This window comes from Pinus tabuliformis, chromosome 6 (genome assembly GCF_031772625.1).
Source record: "Pinus tabuliformis cultivar Carrire ecotype Pingquan chromosome 6, CPIR1, whole genome shotgun sequence".
In the NCBI taxonomy this organism is placed as follows: Eukaryota; Viridiplantae; Streptophyta; class Pinopsida; order Pinales; family Pinaceae; genus Pinus; species Pinus tabuliformis.
In genome coordinates this window covers 1,609,904,983-1,609,912,244 of record NC_142292.1, presented here as the reverse complement: position 1 = coordinate 1,609,912,244, position 7,262 = coordinate 1,609,904,983, and positions in this window count along the sequence as shown.

Here is a 7,262-nt window from a genome sequence, read left to right as displayed (position 1 = left end):
GGTTTTTATTAATTGTATTTCATTTTGTTAAAAGCAAAGAAATCATTCTTTACGCTAAGGTATAATTTATCCCCAAAAAATGTTAAATGCATTAAAAAAAACTCTAGTCTCTTTTTTCAAATCCCAAAACTTGAGCCTTACATAAATTATGCTTTCCAATACATATTTATTCTTTTATAATTTTAAGCATCCAAGTATTTAACACATACATATAAAAATAAATAAATAAATAATAAAAAATAAATAACTCAACTCTTTTAGAAGTTTTATATATGTGTCCTTAACTCTACAACATATATATACTCTACAACATATATATTATAATTTATGAGGAGTTTTGTATAAAAATGAACTTCGCAAATGACTTATTTTAAGATAACTTGATAGTAGTGGACAAGATTTGGAAGAAAAAATTAAAATGTGCATAAATAACATTTAAATAGTGATTATTTTTTATATAGCTTTTTACTAACATCTTGTTCAAAGAACTTGTGAGGCATAAACTAGTTGGTTTGCATGGGTTTTAGCCCCTGTCAAGTTATAGGTTCAAACCTCATGGGGAGGGGTTGAGGATGAAGCCACTTTGAGGGAATTAAACTTCCCAAGGAGTGTCCAAGCTTGACTAAACTTCATTGTAACGTACCTAATTTTCTCTCAAAAACAAATTAAAATATCAATTGTAACATTATATGTATTCTGTACAATTCTTAGGACATTTGTTTCATGGTACTTTCTTGATTACTCTAACATTGTATAAGTTCAGTAAACCTTGTTCTCATGTTTATATTTTCTCATTGTTATTACCAAGACTCCTTGTTTTCTAAGTGAAGATCTATCATTCAATGTCTTTAGTTCACCGATTATTTCCAAGGGGACTTATAGAGGGCTAATGTATACAAGTAACTATAGCACTAAGGCTATATTCATCTATGACTAACTCCTACATTTATTCGTTCAGGTGTCAAACTATGGATTTTAGAATCCTATGCTTCATATTCACTTATTTAACTTTACAAACTTGTAACTATATGCATAAACTGTACCTAGTCATAATCATCATGTCCACATGGTATGATTCAATTATCATATATTGCATTCATACAAATCGTATAGCATGGCGTGCTTGATATTTGTTTAGTTTTTAATGAGTATGGGACAATTGTACACCATATAGGCTCTGGTATACACTTGGTGCTTTGAAATGATGCCATGGCAAAGGCGACCATGTGAACATCACATGGTGCCCTACCCTTGCTCATTCGACAATGTCGATTGAATCCGTAGATCCAACGGTCGAGGGTAGTTAGGGTTATCAAATTGACTACCCTACCCTTCCACTTATAGTTTCCAGGTTTTTCATTTGTCACTTTCCAGGTAGCTAGAGCGACGCTCTATCTAAGCCTCTCCATACCATAGTTCCTTTGTGCTACTACATTTACTACACTAGGAGTGTAACAGCCCTGGTGAAAATTCCATGTAATAAAAGTTAATAAAGGCAAAAATAATAACCACGGTTGATGGGACACTTATTCCAAGCTGAATGTTGGGTAAGACATCCTAGGGGGTGTTCATTTGGTTGTTTATGGCTAAGGAAATTGGCAAAGGCAATGGGTAAGGCTTTGGAAAGGCAAATGGCATTCTTGGCAAATTTATTTATGAAAATAATGGAAATTAGGAGAAAAGGGAGGTGAAAGGTCATAGGTTGCATGTGAGGAGGAAATTGAAGGAAAATAATGGAAAATGAAGAAAATAGAAGCCTCATTCATAAAAAGGTTTGCAAGGATCGATTGGTAATCTTTTGTCAGTTGAGTTTTGGAGCTCTCTCATTATTCTCTCTCTCTCTCTCTCTCTCTCTCTCTCTCACACACACACCCTCTCTTGGATACTTAGAGTTTTCTTGGAGCATTTTGGCATTGGAGCAAGAAAGGCAAAGAAGGCAAGAGGAAGCAAAGATCAAGTAGGGAAAGGCAGGATCAAGCAGCTATAGCAGGATTCATTGCAGGTATCGATTTGCATGTGTATTTTCCTTGCTAGATTTGGCATGCATGGTATTACATGTGGTTCTTTTGTTGTTGTGGCATGGGTTTTGTCAGGTGTAACAGTGTTTTCAGCCTAGCCTTGCCATTTCTGGATAGCCATGGTGTGATGGGGTTCTCATGTTTTGGTTGAGTTGGATTGTCAGATGGATTCAAAGCTGAGTGGGGTGGATCTCTGAATGATAGAGCACATGGCCTAGTGGTCCCTGAACTGGACTGTGGATCACGGTAAAGCCACTGGCCTAGTGACCCCTGAGCCAGACTGTGGGTTGCGGTAAAGCCAGGATTGTGTTACCTCGGTGGGCCTAGGAATCCTTGTCGGTGAATGGTAGGATATATGGTAAAGCCAAGAGGTGGTTTTCTCTCCGTTGGGCCTAGTAATCTTGGGTTTGGGATATGCGGTAAAGCCTGGAGAGTGGGTCTCGGTTTAGGGCCTAGTGATCTGGGTTTGGATTGCGGTAAAGCCTGAGAGACTAGGAGACAAGAAAATTCCTCACGATGTAGGTGGAGAAATCCAGTGGCATCCATGCTTGTTTGGCCTAGTGATTGGGTGGAGATCACGGTAAATCATGTTATGATGTGTTCATTGTGTTGGCCTAGTGATCCGGGATGGATTACAGTAAAGCTTGGTTTCTATTGATGAGGGTGAGGTGGTTTAGCCTCGGTATGCCCTAGTTGGTTCTTTTGGTTTGAGTCCCACATTCATGCTTGGAATATGGCACAGGGGTGAATGATTGAAGAGAGATTTGGCTCAGTCATTCTATGGACAAGTGGAACGTGGAAGTCCCATCCTGGGTTTGGTTTTTGCATCATTAATGAAAGGTTATTTCTCCTTGTATTTCTATGAGCATTTTGATGGATTATATGTGGTTTATATGGTTGTAATTTCATGAGTATTCTGGTTGTTATTATGTTGATTATATGTATGTTTTATGACAGCAGCTATGTATGCCTCTCAACATGTTTTTACTTGTAAATGAATGGATAATGTATCTATGGCCTAATAGATGATAATGCAATAAATGACATGAGGGAACAATGGTTCATAGCGATTCTCAGATAAGTATGAGATCCCTACACTTAATTTTGTTGTTTACACATGTAGGTTACATGTTGATGATATGTTTGACGAAATGCCTGGCATGGCTAGTAGGGGTTTGATTAAGGTCTTGTTTAACTTATTGCTTTTGCATAATTATTTCCATGTTCTTTTACTGTTCCTAAGTTATCATTCCATTCTGGGCAGTGACCTGGGCTTTGGGCCTGAAAAAGTGGCTCAAATCTCGGGGTTGTTGGCATAACATTGACAAATCTAGTCTTTGGTCGCTGGCAGGCAAGCTTATGAGAGTGACTTTCGGTTTCTTGATGCTCTCTTACCTATATCATTAGAGTTGTTGTCACTCACTGCTAAATGTGTTTTCAGTTGCCCAAAGTGCAAAAGACTAGTGAATTTTGAAGCCATCTTCCAAGCCATAAAAGCTCTCAAATCTAAATTGGACGCTCTCCATTGGATATTACTTGGAATAATCTTTCTAATGGTATGTGGAAGTCCAAAAATGGACTTTTGGATCAAAAGTTAGAGCAGATTGAAGTTGCCCTTTAAAAGCTATAAAACAAAGAGAAAACGACCAAGGGTAAGGTCTCCGGTATATCGGAGGTCCCAGCTCATCGGAAATCGTAATTGGACTTTTCTGAAAGCAGTAGCAAGGGAGGGAAAAGAAAACCAGCGATCACTGATCACCAATTATCAGAGATCATAGGTCCGGGAACATATTGCCGTCGCAAATCGGAGGATCAGGCAACATGGCATATTGGAGGTTCCAACGACATCGCATATTGGTGCATCACGCATTAAGGCTTTGATATATCGTAAGTCTAGCAGCGAAGCAAAGTGAAATCAGTGATCAACGATCAGCGATCGTAGATGTTGCAAATTGGTGATCGGGGGGTTTCAAAGTACAGTGCAATCGACAGTCGGTGACCAAGCCATATCGCACATTGGTGATCAGCGTTTTCAAAAGTGTCAACTCTAAAATGTTGTGATATCGTGAGTTGTGATATGTTATTGTTGAAGCACCAAGAAGGTCGAAAGCAATTTAGAAAGGAAATCAATGTAAAACCAAGGGCAAGCGAGCCTTTTTTCTCTCTCCTCCAAGGGGCCATGTGGCAGAATATTATTGGATCCAGTAAAGACATGACATCAGCATGACGTGGTAGTACAGAGGACATGTGGCACACAGATCTAGCATTTTCAATGGTCCAAAGAGGGCATATCCGGGTGACACGTGTCACCACTCAGGAAGTGCCACGTGGTAGTGATGATGTCACATCGGCAATCACAAATTGAAGGTTGAGGCTTATGGGCACTTTGTGACGTAGTGCACATACGGGAAAGTGCGATAAAGGGGCTCAAATAAGGGGGTTGGTCCATGGTCACATTAAGAGCCGAGGAACCAAGGGGTAAGTACTGAAGGGCTATTGTAATCAGAGATCACAAACATGTTGCAGCTCCAATATAAAAACCCTAACTAGAAATCATCGATTTTCCGACCTCCGATATTTGGCCAAGCACCAAGTCACAGCCCCCCGGTCAAGAAGAAAGGTAAAAAGGGGCAAAACCAAAGGGGGCCAAAGGAGATCAGGACTCGTTGTTCGTAACACTTTTAATAGTAAGAGTCCTGAGGTGGTGATGTTCCACTAGCGTGATAGAGAGCTTTGAAGGTGGATGGGTCGGCAGGTGAGACTTTGAATAGAGGTATGGAACGGTTGCAAATCGATATGGACTGATCCTGTGGAAGCTTCTGCAACAAAGAAACCCAGGACAACAATTACCTCAGAAATAAATTCAACCACTTCGTTGCACGTCTTCAGAGAGTAAATGGAGGTATGGGACTTAGGAAGACTTAATGGCTCGGCATGGGGCTCCACTCAGATACATAGCGAAGGACTACCAGGATATTCTCCACTTCTACTCTGTAACAGGCAACTCACAGTCGATCCACACCTAGCTTCGGAGAATGATCTATTCAGGGAATTAAGGTGAAAGCGACAGAAACCGGCCAAGAAGCAAGAGTGACACATTGTGGTAGAGACGTGGCCTGATTAAGGGCCTTCACAGGAACCGCAGGACGTTATTTTCCTCCATCATCATTCGGTTTCCTTATTCTATTTTTCTGTAATTTCTTTTATTCTGTAATTTCCATATTTCCAAGAACATAATCAAATATGAGGAAATCAGTTTGGGTAGCAAAGCTATCGCAAGCCTAGACAGCTAGTCAATCTGAAAATTGGCCCTAGGTTGAGATATTTTTGTAATTAATTTATAATATCTCCCTCTCCTTATAAAAGGGAGGAAGAAACACTTAATAGAGGTTCCGAAATTCTGCACCCGCAGTGGTCCAAATTCTTTGGTTCCGTTTTGGCTCTAATTGCTTGTTCATGAGGGACTTGTGCGATACGCTAATGAATGTAATGGAATGGGGATTCGGACTCGAGGATTAATGAAACTATTCTATTGATTCATATCAGAGCAATGTGTAATATGTTTTCCCCTCTGTAAATCTCATTTCATATATGTTTTTCCTTCTCTGAAATAGTGTAATGAAGCTGTCGGTTTCTCTCTGATTCATGGATTTCTCTAGGCTTCTAAATAAGTGAACAGTCCATGTGTTTAAGATAGCATTACTTTTGTTAGTCTATAACCTGCAGTATCTGTGTAGAAGACAGATTTACTTATGTTATTCGATTAACATGCAGTACCTGTGTGAGCCCAGATTTACTCATGTGGTTTTGCAATAAAGGTATCCATGATCTATCTGTCATGAAACCTTCATTAACGCTCCATTGTTTCTACCATTCCACCTCCTCCCTCTTCCATATTTCTACTGGAACATTGTTGCTTAGGATTCTTTTTGTTTACAGCCCTATGCATCGAATTCCCTCCTTTATTTCCTCCTCTTCACTTTACTACAGCGCCAATATTAAGTTGTGTGTTGTTGTGTGTCGGCAACCATAACAAGACATTTCTCTTTGAAGATGGCCTGATTTATCCTCTGAACGTTCAAATCCATGTATTGGCTTGATTCTACCTTGATGAAGGGCTATTGAACCAAGCCCCCTTTTATTCTCTTTTTAAAACTTCGTGATAATTGGAGTGCAGCAAAAATCCCCCATTGATAATCTTCCATGCACTCCTCTATCTAAGATGTCCTAGGCATTGGTCTACAATCAACCCAGAGGCTGTCTCTAGGAAGCTTTCTATATCTCCTGGAGCACTTGTGCTACAAATGATAGAAAAAGTGACAACAGGAGCAACTGAGGCTTAAGATGTCCACAACATCAGTGGGACCCAGGGACAGGATGTTTGAGTCACTAACATGTCTGCTGAGGGTTTTGTTGCTGATGTGGATAGGTTGGTTGATGTGTTCTGTCGATTCCACTTCCTTAAGGTCACATAGGAGGTCGAATCCAATCATAGTAGCCTCTCGTCACACGTTTACCCGATCGACATGATTACTTGGGTAGATGTGGGAGGAGGGTGTTACAAGGAGCTCAGTTTTGGCATCCATATGGGAACAACACAACAGGTTATACTTTGCCTAGCTTCAAGGATTTCACCAAAGCCCTACTTTTTTTCTTCCTTTATATCCAGATTCTTTGTTATTTCACCATCCTCCTTTTTTTTGTTATTGGTGTTAACAGGATAATCTGAACATGGTTGTTGGAAGTTATGGCATTTTCAGAATGCAAAACCCCCAAATCTTATAGGTATACGAAACTTACAACAATATTGTTATTCAATTTTCGGCATGGCCATTTTGTTTTCTTTTCAAACTTGTATCTTGAGTATTGAACTCTCATACTATGGATTCCCATTTTCTTCTAGCGCGGCAAAGTGGAAAAATGAATAAGTAAATTCTTGTACTTTCGGTTTAGCTGAGAAATGTCTTCGACATGCTCATAATTTCCCTCAAAACTGGGTTTTTCTTTTATCAATATATATTTTCACTCTAGGACTATAAACAATTCCGGCCACCGTCCAGTGATTTCATTTTCTTTGCCTATTATTAAATTATGAATTTTGTCATACGCCAAGTACTCCTCTTCATCCCAACATACTCTTTTCTTCCCTCGGTTCAAGTGAAAATGGTAGTGACTGTGTCCCTACCGTGGTAATGCTCTTCTAATGGTTAACACTTTGTTTAGATGTTCGGCTTGTCTATTATT